Raw genomic sequence first — 17,988 nt, 5'->3', positions numbered from 1 at the left:
CTGGAGGAAGACGAAAAATGAGACGACTGTTTCCTAGCTGTGCATACTTGAGAAAGAAATATGTATCTTCTTCCCTCCCTTTTGCCTTGCGGAGCATGTTGCAGTTGTGATGGCATGTCGGAGGTGATTAGGCACTCTGTTTGGATGACAGACATAACTTATCCATGTGGCCAATAAAACCTCCATACAGCCTCCCCATCCGTCTCTACAGATCCTCTTGATTCCTATCCCAGTCTTCAACACCCATGAAAGTTATTTATGCCGAAGTGAATTAGTTTGCTAAGAATATGCAGGGTGCAATGAGCCAGCAGTTTCCTTCCACAAATGAGAAAATAAGTAAAGGGTTCTCACAGCTCAGTGCTGCTGAAAACAAATTGGCACAGCTAATTTTGGTCTGACAAGTGCACTAAGGATTCTCTACATTTCCCATACAGGCCAAGCTTATCAGTTCACACTTGTTAGTGCAAAAATCTCTTTTCCTATCTTTGTTTCTGCCACTTCTCTTATCCTGTCACCCTCCTGGAGTAAGTGTACTGGCTGGGCACTTCAGTAGCCATTTTTGCAAACACTCTTATTCCATTACAGAAAGATACTCACACGTACACACAAATGACAGCAGACTTCAGTGTAGTGCTTATCACAGAGGAAGGACAAGACAGCCTAGTGTAGCTACTGTATTGCATGCTGCCTTACACAAAGATGATCTCTTCTTCATCAGCCTCCCTTCTGGAAGAGACAGGCAACATTTGAATTGAATCCTTTAAGAAAAAAATTTATTCATGCAAAGGATGGAGAGATAGGGGGGGGGGGGGGGGGGGAAGTTATCCATGATGATTCATCACTGCAAAGGTAGCATTTGTAATTTCCTCTCACTTCTGAGCCCACGGGTCAGGGACTTGTCCAGGGTTGGAGTGTCCTGCGTTTCAAGTTTTGGGTTGTTAAACTGCCTCCCCGTGGGTGGAGTACACCAACCTGCTGACAAAGTACTTTCCAAAGCACAGAAAAAGAAACTACAGAAACAAAACCTGGCCAGTGATTTCGAACGGAGACACCCTAATTCCAGAGGATTGGGATTTGCTGGTGCGAGGCAATTAACTGAGTTTTACAACTCCTGGGAAACTGGGTATGTGCTGAACCAGACAGGAATGGGTTAAAGGGACTCTGCTGGACACAGGCTGAACTTGGTGCTGATCCAGCTATTGCAAAGCACTGTTTGAAGCCTGAAGGGAAGTAAAGAAGAACAGGGAGTAGACTGGAGATGGAGAGCCTTGCTGGGAAGACAGCTCTTCTAGGTACATAGCGACTTTAGGACCACAGGTGGCACATATGGTGAGGGATCTCCATGGGATGTGGAAGCTTGTTTTATGGAGAGGTAGGAGAGATTGCCGAAACTTCCCCAAGTGAAGGAAAACCACGGAGGCAGCATGTGTGACATTTTTCCTTCAAATCCAAATCACTCTGTAGCGCATTTCTCCACTGAGCGAGTCAGAGGTGCTAACCACCGATCCCTGAGGAAAGCAGAGGTCGAGCACTGGGCAAGGTAGTTTTATGAAACTGCTTTCAGGATGTGCCTGATCCAAAGGAATAATTTGAAGTCAAGTATGGGAATTTTTCTTTTTAAGTAAACGAAGATTTATTGGTATGAGCCTTTCCCCTGCAGCCTTCACTCTCCATTCCTGCGCTTACACAGGGGCAGATCTACCGTGTGGCCAAAGGGGCCACAGCCTGCTCGCCCTGCCTGTGCAGGGGAACACGCTCTGCCATGCAGAGTCCTCTCCACTGCATTGCAGCTGCTCCCCCAGCAGTTCACTTGATATTTTCACTTTGCATGCTGAGCAAGCGAAGGCAGTCTGTGTGCACCCCATAGCACAGACACTTGTGATTCTTTGCAGTCGTTCCCTCCTCTCATACCTTCTGATAAAGAAAATCATTGCTAATCTTGCATGTGGAGCACAGGAGAAACTTATGGAGAGGACTGCTTTCCCATCAATACTCCTTTCCTTTTTTTCATGCCCAGGGGAATGCCAAGAGTTGTCTTCCAGTGTAGATTTTGAAGCTTGATAAAGAAAAAAGTATGCATTGTTTTAGTTGGCATGCAGGCTGAATCTGTATCTATATAAATGCCCTATCAGTGCACCATGTGGATAGTTTTAGCATCTTTGATGTGCTCAGTTTTTGGGGGAGAAAGAAATGCTGACAGAAGAGAAAGCAGGATTTGCTCCATGTAACACAGAAGAATTCAGTCTACAAGTCCAAGGAGGAAGAGGGAGAATTATTAGCCTGTTTCATAAGCCTCTCAGATGTTCAGAGGATGTGAAATTTCTCTGATAAGTTGGGGATTCCAGTTCAGAGTATTTCACACTTTGCAAATCCCTGGCAGGCCAGCCCCCTTTGCACAGACCCCGGCAGCTGGGATTCCAGATCACACATTAGACCATTTGGAATTTATTTAACACGTGTCACACATAACACAAGACTTGCTTCAGAGGAATAGGCAAATCACTTGTAAGTGTGCATTTACAAGATCAGAAGTCACGGAAACCATGCTCACTGCTTGTCAACTTATTCAGGGGAAATTGTGTAATCAACTTAACATAGCAGTTATCCTTTACCTAGAAGGTCAAGTTCATAGTTCCTGTATGTCACCACACTTGGCTATTAATCACTCAGGAGGAAATTCATCATTTTTATTTAAATTAAACTGTACAAAGTGGGGTTAAGCCTGAATTCAGATATCCACTCTTTCTTTCAGAGAAGCTGCAAGAGACGGACTTTCTGTAGTTTAATCACCATCTTTTGGGGAAAAAAGAAGAAAAAAAAAGAAGAAAGAGAAAGAAATGTGAGTGAAGGTTGCTAAACTACTTATCTCCTCATCACAAGCTGTTAAGGAGACAGGTAGCTAAGCCATTCAACACCCTTTCTTTTCATCTGTTCCTATGTTTTTCTCAAACAGTTTGGATCCCACACCGAATTTCTGCCACTGGCATTTTCTCATTCTACCGTCTCTATTTTATCTCCTACACGATTCACGGGAACTCATGAAATAAAGCAAAGGGACAAAGTGATTGACGGTCACTTTATGATTAGACATGATGTTTCTCTTGTCCAAAGCCAGGAGATGGCATTTACGGAAGACAATGTGAAAACACCGTCATCCCAGTATGGTGCCTGGAAACACACCGAGTCCTTCACACTCTGAGATCTGTTCATCCTAAAGGCCCCTCTGGACAATGCTCCAGCTCATTAAATGAAAACTACTGAAATTTTGGAAAGACAAGATCACATTTCCCCCTGCCTGTCCTTCCAAAATCCCCTATCACATTACTATATTTTTTAATAATTATGCCAGAAAACTGACAACAGCTCGGTTCCCCGCTCCCCACCACCAGTTTCCTCAGTTAGCCCTTCTCTACCCGAACTCTCCCTGCCGTGAATGAAGCGATGCCATTTTTGTTTTGAGACTGTTTCAGAATCTGCCACTTTGGGATGTCTCTCCTGTGCGTTAAGTTGCATCTGGTTACACTCCAGAAATGCATTCTACCAGGTCAAGATAATTTTTTTCTTGGGAATTGATGAAAAGTCTTCATCTCCAACATGTACGGCTACTTCTTACTTGCTGCCTACATGCTTTTCACTTTCCTGTTTTTAAATGCATTGGAAACGGTAACAAAAGAGATAATCCGCCTTTGTGGGTATTCCCATAATTAGCAACACGCACATCTGGATAGAATTTCAATAGTCCACTGTTATTCAAACAATCTGTAATCACACAGACTATGTAGTGAACCAGCAGACCGGAGCATATAGCTTTTCATTATTATGTGGTATACAGTACCCGTAATATACAAATAAACTCAAAACCTGCAGCAGCAACAATGACACATTCTGTGTGGCCTTATTCATCAAACAGCCCTCTAAGAAGTCTTTATCGAAAGATGCAACACATCCACTAATTATTCGGGGTTGTAAGTGGGTAGGAAGTATAGGAAAATCTTGCTCCATCTATTCAGCATTCTAAAAAGCCAAGTCCAGCCGTGTTTATAGGACCTAAAAAATAAAGACTATAAAAACCTAGAGCTCAGAGCTTAGTTATGTGGGTGCACAGTACCACGTAACATGTAACAGTAGCCGATTTTACAGGATATGTAACAATACATACCAGCATAGCCAAAGGCAGGATCAAGCCCTTAAAATTTTATATTGTGATTCGTGCTCAAAGATTTGTTTCAGTCTGGATGCCATGACTCATATTCTCCATTCCCCCCGCTGCTTTATCCCCTCCTTCCCCATGACCCAACCTAACTTTTTATTAAAATGCTCTGGATGCAGATTTGCTTTTTTAAGCCTAGTATTTATGGATTTCATCCTGCAACCTGTACTTACACGCCGCAGTCCCAAATGGCATGAATGGAGCTACTTCCACAAGGACTGTGAGACTGGCCTGTCTGGAAATGTTTACTGCAGAAAGAAGTTTATTCCTGTTCCTTGGCTGAAGCGTTTTCCTTTTAACCATAGACTGCCCAGACCTCCTCAGCACAGGACTAACTAGGAAACCCCTCCCCAGCTTGTTTGGCCCCCTACACAGCTTTTCAAGCATCGTGTCTGAGCCCGCACCGTATCGCTGAACCACTGCTATGTGGTATTTCAGAAGTTTCAAAAAGGTATCTCTACTAGTTGTTGACTACGAGACTTTATGTTAAAAATTTAACATGGGAAGAATGTACAATTCACTTAACACTGGTTTATGGAGAGACGGCACAGGGCTGTGAAAAATTCAAGCGTGAAACTTCCCCGAGCCAAGGATTGTTAAAGGACAGTACGTGTCAGTGCGATGCTTTATACAGAGAAGGCAATTACCAAGTGGGTGAATATGACTTAATGATGACAGCCTGGTACTGTAAGTCAGAAGTTCTCCCTGTGGCTCTTCTTGTTGATACTATCTGAATCAAGGAAGCGATTTTTAATCCTTTTGCTTGCCCATTTAAATAACACAGAATAATACAACAACTGCACTGCTACCCGCTCCCCCACCCCCCTCCAAAACCTGCCTGTCATATTTTGCATTTTCTGCAGTTTATCTGAACAACTCTGAGTTCGGATGAGCTTGAAAATGTCTGTTTCTAGCAGGAGGACAGAGTTTGGTCCCTTACCTGTTGTGTAGACTCTTGGGGCTTTTGGTGACAAGACCAAAACAAACAGGACTGAGCCTTCCAGCGTGGCCTGCTGCTCTGGGATAAAGGATTATTTCAGAGCATTCTACGGCCAGTATTTCCTCCCTCTTCCTTCGCAAAATTCTCTGAAATGCTTTCTGATTGATGTTATATACATCAAGGGTTGTCTTGTATATAACTGAATTGTATATAACTTGTATATAACTGAATTGTAGTAAATACATTGATTTACCTTTTTTTTATTAAAAAAAAAAATAAATAGTGTATTTACACAGTCCTATTAAATAATAATTCTACAACAGTAAAGGCTGCTACTAACCAAAACCTGACGTCTGCACATGCCATGCATTGTGGCAGCACAAATCCACATGACAATTATCTGGGTGTTTTGACTAGCCCCTAATGTTACCGATCTAGGTGGCATTGACAATAGATGTTTTCCAGCCAATCCCATACTTTTTTCAATCAAATACAAGCAAAGAATTTGTCCTCATATGTGACAACACATTCTTATTTCTCAAAGGTATTGTACAGCTACATTAATGCACAAGAAATGTGTTGAGATGATGAGTTGAAAAACACAATGAAGGTGCCAATCAAAACTTAGAATAGTGACAAACAGTGAGGAAAATCAAACCTACATAGGAAAGCTGAAGCTCAAGGCCCATGTGAAATAAAAAAAAAAAATCATCATATACCATAAGAAGAGTTACCTTTGATTAAAAAATTACACTTTCTTTTCTTATGAAATCCAAGTTGTTGCATTTTTAAAAGTAAAGTTACAATAAGCAACAAAATCTCTTGCACAAACCGTGCAGGGCAAGTTAATTTTGAATATAACTAAACAATATATCAGCGAAGTATTCCTTTCAGCTTCCTGAAGACTTGTATATTGCCAATTTATAATTAGTTGCAGATTTTCAATTACTTTCTAGCTAACAAAACAGTTTCATTTGCATTGTTTACTTGCCACTTAACTCAAATTGTACCCAAATTGGTTATTTTAAAACGTGACACAGATTTTCAGGGCCAAAGCAAATTCTATATATTTTAGTGTAACAAGCATCTGTATTTCAGTCTTCGGTGATAAAAGTGTACAGGATTTGGCCAAAACTCGATCAACTCCATCACAATCTCAAAATGCCTCCTGTGCAATTTGTCAAAAGCAGATTTCTTGGCAACAACACATAAAACTACAGCAACATATAATGAAGAACATAATCTCAGAAAATACGCAAAGTTTGTTTTTGTGTACTAATTGAAACTGGGAAACCACTGTAGGCGAATTTAAATTCAACAGAAGATCAAAGAAATTAACCATCAAAATATTGTTCTGCTACCGTGCTTAAATACAGTCCACTGCATTGGGTTTCATTCCCGATAGCCTCACTCATCAGGAGTGTACTAAATTCAAGGGGTGGAAATTTGGGGATAGAGCGACTAATATGAGCGATTTTATTTGGTGTTATTCAGTACCAGGCAGACCTCAGCTATCTCTGTTACATGATATTCTTCATGATAATGCACCCTGCTACAAGATTTAAGAACTGGCTGTCTGCAGCAATACCCTCTGCCAAGAGATTCCTATTACCAGGGGAGAGAAGTGTTCTCCACCCCCTCTCCTTCTACACATCCATTAAATGCAGGTGACTTTTGACTTTTAGCATAGCGAGTGCAAGCCTCTGATCAGCCTTAGTTGCAGTACTTGTTCTGCGATTGATCACCCGTATCCTCCCTGTATTAAATAATGACAGGTTTAAATTTTTTCTCATCTGGCATTTTCTACTCAACATCTCTAATTGTTTTGAAAATTCTTCCATCTTTGCTAGATGATGGGGGAGGACACCTGTTATCTGGGCTAGACAGTCTCTTGAAGATAAGGACACACCCAGCACAGAGCAAAACTTCCCATCTCTTTCTCAGTCACTGCACCTGGAGGTGTCCTCACGGACCTGCGTGGGATGGCATCAGTGCCACCTGCCTGATGAGTTATGACGGATTTGGGGCTTACGAGTTCACTCTAACTGCATACGTATTTCTGTTGCATACATTTCTTTTACCTTTTCTGTCACAAATCTTATTTCAAAACCATGTGATCTGAACCAGTCTAGTTTTGTACACCTAGCCTACAATTTCTCCCTCTCCTTCCCAGCTCTACCTTAGGCTAGAGATGTCTTGGCCATGGAGCACCTCGGTGCCAGCACCAGCAGAGATCACAGATCCGCTGCAGCAAAGTCTGACTGCAGTCAACGGGCAGATAAGCTTAGTTCGCCAAAGGCTAGACAAAACCTCCCTGGGCATTTTACACAGAAATTTGATTTTGTTCTTGGATGGTGGCTGGTGTGTTTCAGGAATTGCACCTAGTTTTTGTCCTCATATCTAGTTTAAATCTAATCTAGTTTAGATTAGGTGGTGCAACAAGCAGATGATGTTTTTTCAGTGGAGAAGCATCTTTTGGGGGAAGTGTTATTGCTATTGTTCACTCTGTTTTCCTGTTTCTTTTCCTTTTCAAGACAGCACGACAGCACTAGAACAGTCTGCATAACACAGATCCTTAATACTAACCTACAGTATTTCCTAGGGAATACTACCTAATTATATTCTATGCACAATAGCAATTTGATAAAATACATACGTTAAAAAACGGAAGTCTACCATTCCTAGCCCCACTCCCGAACAGCCATTATTGTCTCCTTCCAGCAGTAAGAAACGAGCATTTAATCTTACTTTTAACTTTCAGTCTTTAAATCAGTTTTAAATCCATGACAAGACTTTACATCCTACCCCATTGTTAGCAAGATTCCTTAATTGCCTCCTTTAAAAGACTTTATCCAACCCTTTTGAAAGTTTAAATAAATTATATCCACTGGTTTGCCTTTATCCATTATTTGTTAACTATTTCAAAGAAATCTGACAGGCTATAGAAATCGTGCTGATTTGTCCCCATCACATTATCCTCATCTAGGTCCTTTATAACTTGATCTTTAATCATTCTCTCAACCATATTTCTTTACACTGAGGTGCCTCCCAGGTTTATAATTTCAGGGATCACCTGTAACACCTTTTTGAAAGGAGGGGGACAATATTGACCACCCTCCAACAAAACTTTTTTTCCTAAAGTAATGCACTGTCGCTGTTAGCCACTCTGTTACTAGTCACGGTTATCTACATTTATGACCTCTAGGCTTGATACTGCACCTAGATATATTGAGGGACAAATTTGCCAACTATGAAAAATCTGCAATGGGTACAGACACCACCAGCCCACCTTAGCAGCTGGAATCGCTGCAAGTACATGCCCACAGCACTCTGATTTCACCACTCACTCTCTACAAACCGAGCTCAAGTAACGCCTCCATCGTGACATCCCGTACCCTCACAGGATGGACCCATACTTCCACTGAACGAGGCAATCCCTTGTAACACAGAACTACGCCCTTCTAAGGATCTGCTGTAGGATCAGTCAGCAACAAAGATGAGGCTTGCAAAACTCAAAAGACAGTTGTCTTAGAGGCTGGTGCAAGAGTAAAATTAACTTTTGCAAGAGAGGAAAGTAAAGCAATACCATAGCACTTTCCCAACAAACAGCAGAATTTATTTCTCTAGTTTTAATAAGTAATAGAAATAAACACATCCAGACCTTTGTCAGACAATTGATGGGGCAGCTAAATAAGGAAGTGAGATCTATACATTCTTTTTTAAACTTTAAAATGCATAAGGCATGCACAGATGCTATTTTGACAAGAGAGTGAAACCTTAAAACCTAGAGAGCTATTTCCCTCAAGTTTCCTCCAAACTCATATCATTGCCATACAGATCCAATTATCTATTACAAATTAATTCTTCTAGTCCTTCCAGCACATTTTTTATCCCTTTGTCTCTGTCAGAACGCTGCTGTCACTACTTGCAAAGAAAACCAATGGAGGAGGTATTTCCCCATTGCCTAGTGATGCAAACAAATAATCTAGCTTTTCTACACTCTCCTGCTCATCAAGCTGAACTGGGTTTGACAACTGGAATGTATTAATTAAACCCTTGCACATTTAAGGGGAAAAGAGTAACTCTGCCAAATAAAATGGGACAATAATGAGGACAGCACTGGAGCATCTCTACTGAAAAGTTGCCACATTTCTAGACATGTATTCATTCACCCAGTCATCCCTCCCTCCTCCCCCAGGATCACCAGCTTGGTATGAAGCTCAGAAACAAGTGTAACAGCAAGCAGCAGAGGAGACAAGTGAGTGCAGTGTGCATTTTTTAATTTCCCTTATTAGCAACATGAAGAATTGATCACTTTTACAAGGGTCAGGTATTATTTCCTCCCACTATTCTTACGAAGGGAAAGCATAAGACAAAGAGAGAGGTCCACACTGTGCCACGCTAACCACTCAGGATCAAGGCCATTTTGATATGCTCAGGAAAGGCAGAGATTTACCATCGCACATGGGACCTCAGCAACTCTCTTTTGGGTTTTACAAATTAATTCCACTATGGAGTACCCCTTACTTTTGCGGAGTAGTATGCAACTGGGGAAAATGCTGCCCGAAGGCTCAGCTTCTACAACAAACGGACCTCATTGCATGGCAGGAGGAGAGAGAATACCCCAGCCTCCCTTTCCTCCTTTCTGGACTGTATGTCAGCACACCAGTTTGCAGTTGCAATCCTGGCTAGCACAGCTGTGGCAACACCAGTGCTGGTGGTGGACGGTCACCTGGAGTGATGGGTGCTGCTGTCAGGTGGGCAGAAAGAAAAAGTCCTGCCACCACGTCCTCTAACAGCACTGCGTGGCAAGGGTTTCCAAGGATTGCCTGAAAGGGAGAGCAATGCACCAAACACTTTGGAAGCAACTAATTGCTTGAGAGAGAGTGTAAACTTAATAAGTAGGCCACACAGATCACATCTTTACCACCAACACGTTGAACCATTTATAAAAAAGTTTTGTAATTTTGCATAATTAAGTCTTTTAATAATGTAGATTTGAAGACTACAGAGCCACTGCACTTAAGGTTGATGCTTTTTTAATTACATAGAAAAGACATAATTTGGGAAGAAGCCTTGCAGTTTATTACATTTACTTCTGTCAAATAACTTATAATTGTGTGCCAAGGTGCCTGAGAAAAGTATTGTGGGTTTTTTTGCCTTTTTTAAACAGCTTATGCCACTCGAAAAGGATTACTTCCTTTGTAAGTTGCTGTTTCAACTGAAGGGTACCAATTAATTAAGCCATTTACATAAAACTGTCTTGGATCAGCTACCTACAAAGATAAAGGCTGAAATCTACCTTCTAATTGAACAAATAAAGTTTTAAGAATAAATATATGTTGGTAATTATCTGTAATAATACAATTTAGGAAATTTAGCTGATAAAATGAGTATGTCAGAAATTAAGACTAAATTCTTATCATCCAAATTGAATAAGGAACAGTCTATAAAAAAAAATTCTTCTAATTTATCTTTCATTTATTGTCACATTATATATCCTTGTATCATTTGATGTCTTGCCATATCACATGATGCAAACTGAGAGGAGGTGGAAAGTGTGTATTTCAAGGGATGTGCTTACTCTGGTAAGATTTTTTTCTTTTCTTTTTTGGTTTGGGGGTGAACAGGAGAGAAAAAAAACCCTCTATTTTTCACAAATAGTCATTATACACAGCAGGGAATGATATATGACATCATTTAGCAAAATAACCTGGGGTACTTTAACACACACAATCAAAAGTAACCTGTTTATTTATCTAACTAACTGTAAGCAATTGATATGAGTTCATAGTACACAAATATATCAAGTAAAATAAAACAAGTGTGTCTTTCGTTGCAATAGTTTTCACAGCAGAATCACAGCTTAGAGCAAAATCATGGTCTCTGTAGCATTTAACTACAATCTATATTTTTTCCTCTATGCTTAAAAGAGGAAATTGCACAAAAACTTCTATGCCAGTGGAGAAACAGATCTACACTGGAGATTTGCATTGCTGCAGCTACAGCAGTACAGACAGACGGACCCCTTGAAAAATAATTTTTATGTTCAACCTCTAGCACAGAAGGTGGTTTCTCATCCTCCACCTGTGTGGTGGTTGAGCTGATTAATGGTCTGACTGTGACAGCTGTTACACATGCAAAACTTGCACTGAAGCGAGTGGTGAGGTTTTTTGTCTGCATAATGACTCGAGGACACAATTCTGAGTCATATCACACATTCTGAGTCAGGTCTCTTCCTTTCCTAATTATTGCATTCTTTGCTAATGGATGGGATATATTTTCTTCCAATAAATCTCGACCAACTGTTCTTGCCACACATAAATCAAGCTTATAATACTAAAAACTTAATCTAGAGAGGTTTCACATTAAAGCTTGCTGTATCTGTCTCCAGGCAGAGATTCAAAATCTCAGATGCAGCTGAGACTGTACATTACACACATTGTGCCTGCACTTACCAAACCAGATCTCTAAGACTTACGAAAACATTTATGTATACAACTTGGAGTACTCAGTGGGAGTATGCATCTACATAACAATACACGCAATGGTAAGTATTCACAAGATCAGGGCTCAAATCAGCAAGAGATTTCACACTGCAAACATCCCAATCTCAATTTTTACTACTGAACAATAACAGGATATTCAGTCAGGATTACTGGGTTTCTACATCAGGAAACAGAGCTGAGAAGGTAAGCTCTTCAGGGCAGAGGATAGCCCTACTCCTAGGTTTATGCAGAGCCTCCAGGCTGTCAGCTGCCCCTAGAAAATCCAAACAAACAAATACCTGGCAAATAATCACTTAATACTATGTCTGCTGTCTGATTCTTGACTGCAGTACCACAAAACTTTATAACGTTCTGTAAAGTCATCTGAACCGAGTTACTGAACTAAACAAAATCGTGTTTTCACTTTTAACTGGGCAGCAAACTTGTTCCCCATGTCCATTTCCACCCTCTCCAATTCCACAGCTGAGTTGCTGCTGTTGGGCTTCAACAGTTCAGCGCCAGACTTGCACCTCCGTGCTGTGCTCCTGCCCAGCCAGACCCGCAGGATGCAGACTCCGTGCCAGAGTCCTCTCCCCGCGGACTGATGGGGTTTCCCACCGGGAAAAAATACTGGAGGCAGCTGTAAGTGATGGCACCGAGCCTGGGCAAGGCAAAGTGGAATGTGCGTGTGTGTGTTTGTGTGTGTGGTGTGTGCGGAGGGTGCGGGCTGCGATAATTAGGGAGGAGAGGCCAGTGCTGCAATAGTCAGAGCAGATATGAGCTGCCAGCATCAACGGGTCACACGTCAGAGGAGTCTGGTGCGTTAGGCAGTGACCAGGAACTGTAACAGAGCTGCTGGCTCTGCATCAACTCTCATACTAAATCACTTGCAGGAGCTTTCGGATACCTGTTTTAGTGGTTTCTTCAGCTGCAGTCTAAATATAACACTAGGTAAATGTGACAGGCATTTACCAAGGCATTTTACAGACAAAATAGGGTCTCTCTTGCCCTATTTTTACACATATTTCAAGGAAACATTTCAAAAAAGGATGCAACAATAGACAGGACTGCACATTTAATATTCATAAGCAAAAATTAAACACCTTTAGAGACACACCTTTGCACAAGTGCATGCACACATAAACCAAAGCATAAATACACAGATGTAAGTGCAAAACAGAAGGTATTACTCGAGAATGTAGGTAACGGAAAAGAGGATGTGTCAATTCTTGATTCAATCGTTACGACTAGTCTAAAATTATCAGTGAAATGTGATGCAAACCCCTAAAACAATACAGGGGAAAACTTGTTTTCTTTTCTGTTTCACTTTCAAACAGTGCTTCAGAAAGTAGGTTTACTGATCCCTGCCTTAAGAAATATTATGTAAGCTTTCTGCCTCTGTGAGGGTGCACTACCACCTATTAGAAAGCAACGCTTTCATCTTATGTTCAGCAACTAAGGTATGATAAATAAAGTCATTGCAATGAAAACCCATAAATGCATTGTGTCTAGGCATTTTATGTCAATGGAAATAGCATATATAACATCATTCAGCATGTTACAAATAACACAGCACACACATACACAACACCATCCTCCTACACTTCTCCATCCACCCTCCATCACAGTCACTGGTGCTAACGTGATTAATAAAGCACGCTTTAGTCCATATGAATCTGCTTTTACTTCCACTGGGAAGCTCATCTTTCCTCCTTTGCCTACAGCTCTTCTATTGTTCTCCACCTCTGGTTCTAGAAAATGGCACCACTTTGCAAAATGCTTAGGGATGCTTCATCTGTGGAAGATGCCATGCTGAACAAACCTTTACATTGCTTCCCTGTACGTGTGTTAGAAGTGAAATTTCTTCTGCTACTAACAGCAAGTGTCTTCTAGAAGAGACAAAGCTAGCCTGAAGAGTTATTCAAAGGTTAAATGCTGTCTGTGTTCAAAAAGGTGGTCCAGTCTTCGCTGAAAATTTAAAATGTTCTCCTTTGCAGGAATATAATAATTTCTAATTTCAAGATTGATTTGAAGAAGAGAAAGTAAACCAAAGCTGCATTTTTTATGGTTGAGGTTTAACTTCACACTGAGAAGTAAAGACCACTGCTGCACATATGTAAGGCTGAATAGTTCATTTCTCTGAAGCCTAGCTAGAAGCTGGCACAGGTAAACAAATCAGTTTTAAGGACATTTCCATTTTTGCATCTCCTGTATCATTATCTAGACCTATCTATTGAGCTATAGAAAGGAGATGGTCTTATGAAAGAAAGATCATTAGCTCTGAATTGCTCATCCCACTGCAGCTGTTTTCTGTGATGCAACAAACTTTGGCATATATACTTGAAACTGTGTCACACTCGTCTGCTTTAGTGGATGTAGCACTAATAAAAGTTTTCTGGTTAATGTATCTGCAAATTGATTTCATTTGTACTCGTGGAACAGATAGACAGTAGTTAAAAAGTTGCCCCAGTGCCTTTACAATAAAATGAGTTTGAGAAATCAATTCCAGAAATGAAATTATAATTCAGTTTCTACTTCCACTTTGCCCTAGATGACTTAGACATTACCTCATTGACAAGGATCAGAAAGAAACCACTGTTTCAACTTGCCAAGCCTGTGGCTAGAAGTGACATTCTGAGTCTGATCTTAAGTAATGATCCCTAAAGTAAAAGGCTATATAACTAATTAGTAATCCCTTGAGCTGTCTAGGCTATAGATGGCACCATCATACACTATTTATTTATTTCGACGAAATTCTGTATCAAAATATTTCAGCAGGACTACAGTGACCTGACAAGATACTACAGGGATGGATAACTTAGATATGCCACAGATCAGACAGATATTCTTAGCAAGCGTATGACTCTCAAAATGCTAAAACATACGAAGCTACTTACCAAAAAGCAAAACATACTGCAGATTTTCTTTCTGATTTTTTTTAACGTTAAGAACAGCATATAAAGAAACAATATTGCAGAGTCTTAATTTTTCATCACCTAGTTCTATTCCTAATTATTTCTATATTTTATCCTCTGCAGATGCCAAAGAAAAAATAGAAACATAATTAAATGAGAAGCAAAGAGATGTCCTGAACCTAAATGTGTCTAAGATAACCTAGTTTTTGGAATCTAAACAAACCTGCCTTTAAACGTTTCTTCTGCAGCATGCCTCACTTGGAAGCATCTTCATTTCCACGTGAAAATCACAAAACTGAATCCCTGACACCAATGCAACTAAGACCTCAAGAGCTTTTCTTCCTTAAAATGTACAATCATTTCTCACTAGCTGACACTCGCTGTTGACCTGTGTGATTTGTTATCTTCAACATAAAGTACACAAAAAGCTTTAGAAATTCCACATACAGGACCATCTGGTTAGTGTTACCCCATTTATTCCACTCTTTTTCCATGAAATGTTTGAACCAGAAGTATACGAAACACCAATAGTAAGTAGAATGTTCAACAAATGTTAATGATTGACTGCAACTTATCACATTTTTCATTCTAAATTCCTCATGGAAGCAATCCCTTTGTTTTTAGAAATCTTCACCACTAGAGAATTTTCTCACTGGCCTGAAGAGCTGATGTTTTTCCTTTTCATAATACTTGCCAGTTATGTGTGTGTAGAATTCAAACATGGGGAGTTAAAATGATATACATTTTACTTCTGCATCCCTAACAGATGCTTAAGTCCTGTGATAGGACTATGTCTCCATTGCTTAATGTGTTGAATAGGGAAGGTATGTGCTGGCTTTCGAGTCCGTAGCAAACAATACTCTGTGCAGAGGTGCACAGGGTCATTTTCTCAAGTTCAGACACGGCAACATGTGAGAATCTGTTTTCTCAACCTACAAAGATTTTACAAGCCCACATCAGCTTGCAAACCAATTATTTTTATATGATAAACCAGAGTAGGAATGGGCACACACTCATCCCACTCCAAACAAGGCAACAGCTCCGTAATTATTGGTGTTCCCCTGTGATCTGAAAGATCAAGATCCCATTCCCTAATTCAGACTGAAGACTCACATTTCATACATCAGCAGGATCTTCTATCTACTGACTCTTCCAGGGAAGGTGTCTCTGTTTCTGCTGTTGTAACTACTCATCTCCAAATTCAAGGTATTCATAGCAGCAGACATTTGGATCCACCCCCCACAGCTCCCCCAGGCGCAGCCACACGACTATGTGGATGGATGAGAAAAGGGCAATGGACACTAGGTCTGCATGTATCTCTTGCTCTCTCCTTTTGACCAGAAACTCCGTCTTTGTCAAATGTAGTGGGAAAGGGCGCAACAGCAGTGCTGCATGGTTCATTTTATTGGGGGGGGTCTGTGTCTAAAAAGTCTTTCCCTATCTATGCTGAAGTGCTGCCGTGCTCATCTGTGCATGTGGGTATACCAGATAGCATCCACAAGACTCAGAGCTTTTCAAAAATGAGAACTGAAGACCGGGCATATCAACTCTCAGACCCAGTGCTCTCCCCAGACTGAAAGTCAGAACATTTCCAGACACTGATGTGGGGAAACTGGTATGTCCCAGCTCAGCTTTTCATTCTAGCAGCTAGCAATTGCCTCTCAGGCTTTTGGGTTCCCCCCCAAACTCTCCATTCCCATCTGACAAGAATAGTTGAGGCTCTTGTCAGAAAGTGATGCCAATTGGTGTATCAGCCAACACCTGGAGTGTGATGGCTACTGCAGGGCGAGTGAGTTTTGAGAGCCCAGTTACCCTCCGATGCATTGACAGGATTCCAGTGACTGAGCCAAGGATGGGCCTGAAGTTTTTGTGCCACCGCAGTATGTTAAACAAAACATATCTCAGACTGACTCCCTTGCATTTATGTGCATAATAGAAATGTATATAACATATATTCAGGGCAGAAATATATTCTAGAAGCACATCCATGTTCATAATGCCAGCGAACATTTTATAATCTATTCTTGCATTTGCAACAAAACAAAGAGCTGCCAGATTCCCGAACCAACAGTAACCCCTGATGGAATCTACACGTGTAGTAAGAGCAAAGCAGGAACAGGATGATGCATGGATTAAGAAAAATTTAAGAAACTGAATCTCCTTTCATATCATCTCAGGTTCATCCTTTCAAACACTATTATAAACTAAAGAGCCATAATGAATTTTGTCATGGGTGGGGGGGGTGGTTTGAAGCAACAATACTACATTTGATTCAAGAATAATCTATTGCGACCTATAATACCAGTGTGCCAGCTTTTTTAAATTAACTGACCACAGCTAGCAAACAGCTATTAACATGGTGACTGCGTGGGGATACAAAGATATGCAGTGTCTGTACTGCTGAACCACAAAGTATTTTTAAAAGAAGAAAAAATTAAAGAGGACGGCCTCCCCCTCCCCAGCTGGTCACTAAGACAATGAACTTATTCAATCTTTACAATCTTTTGAGCTTCTTTATAGGAATATTCCACCAATTTCCAGAATTATAGCTGGCGGTTGGCTTAATATGATTTGTGCACTAAACAAATGACAGTGTTCACAACAGGGCTAAGCATTATATTAAACTGGTGATTAGTGCACCCTTGTATATGTGTTACACGTCAAAACCATCATACAGCTTTGCAATTGATTACAAAAGCCTCTGTAAGTGTGTACAGTAATAAGGCCACCCTGACATCAAAACATCCAGACACAGCTTAGTATTCACTGTTAAATTCATCCATTCAACGGCACTGACATCAACATTTTCTATTTTCTCTTCCTAAAAAACCGCACGTGCCTTTTGTGCAGGAGGCAAAACCAAAAGGCTTAAGACGTCAGCACAGCAACATGGATATGAGTTAGCAATGGCCACACAAGCAGTTGTGCTGGCTGTGCTCATCCCCAACAGGATGGAGGCACCAGTGCACTCCACTGGTCTCCAGTGGCACAGAGGACAGAAGTGGTGAGGTCAAGCTAAATCCTGGGTCTCCATCCAGGGCAGGATCATGCTGCTATCGGCCTAACAGGCCAGTTCAGATCATCTGTTCCTGCCTTTCCATCAACAACAGATGGTTCATATAAGAATACAGTATATCCTCAGTTATGAGGTTTTTTTTTTAGTTTTTGAGGAATATGGTTGCCTAAGGACAGATATGTGCTTTGCTCTAAGACTGCCTGGTAGTAAACACCCTCTTAAAAAAGCCAGTAATTTTTTTCAGAAGCCAGTAATGAAAACTGCACATCTGACAAAACAAAATGAGTGTTTCTAACAGACTGAGAAATCCGTAAAGCTGTATTTTAAATTATTATGACAAATCAACAAAGCAACGAGTCCACTCTTGTAATAATTCTAAAAAATGCCCATTAAGAGACCAATGACTTTTTTTTTCTCCA

General features: G+C 40.7%; 1 protein-coding gene across 5 annotated transcripts in view; it reads right to left on the bottom strand.

The window, feature by feature from the left end:
- VTI1A (vesicle transport through interaction with t-SNAREs 1A) overlaps positions 1-17,988 on the bottom strand; it is a 274,053-nt gene that overhangs the window by 39,803 nt on the left and 216,262 nt on the right. The gene's annotated exons all lie outside the window — the stretch shown is intronic.

The sequence above is a fragment of the Falco punctatus genome (assembly GCF_963210335.1).
Source record: "Falco punctatus genome assembly, chromosome: 9".
NCBI classification, from domain to species: domain Eukaryota; kingdom Metazoa; phylum Chordata; class Aves; order Falconiformes; family Falconidae; genus Falco; species Falco punctatus.
This window is presented reverse-complemented; position numbering and strand designations above follow the sequence as displayed.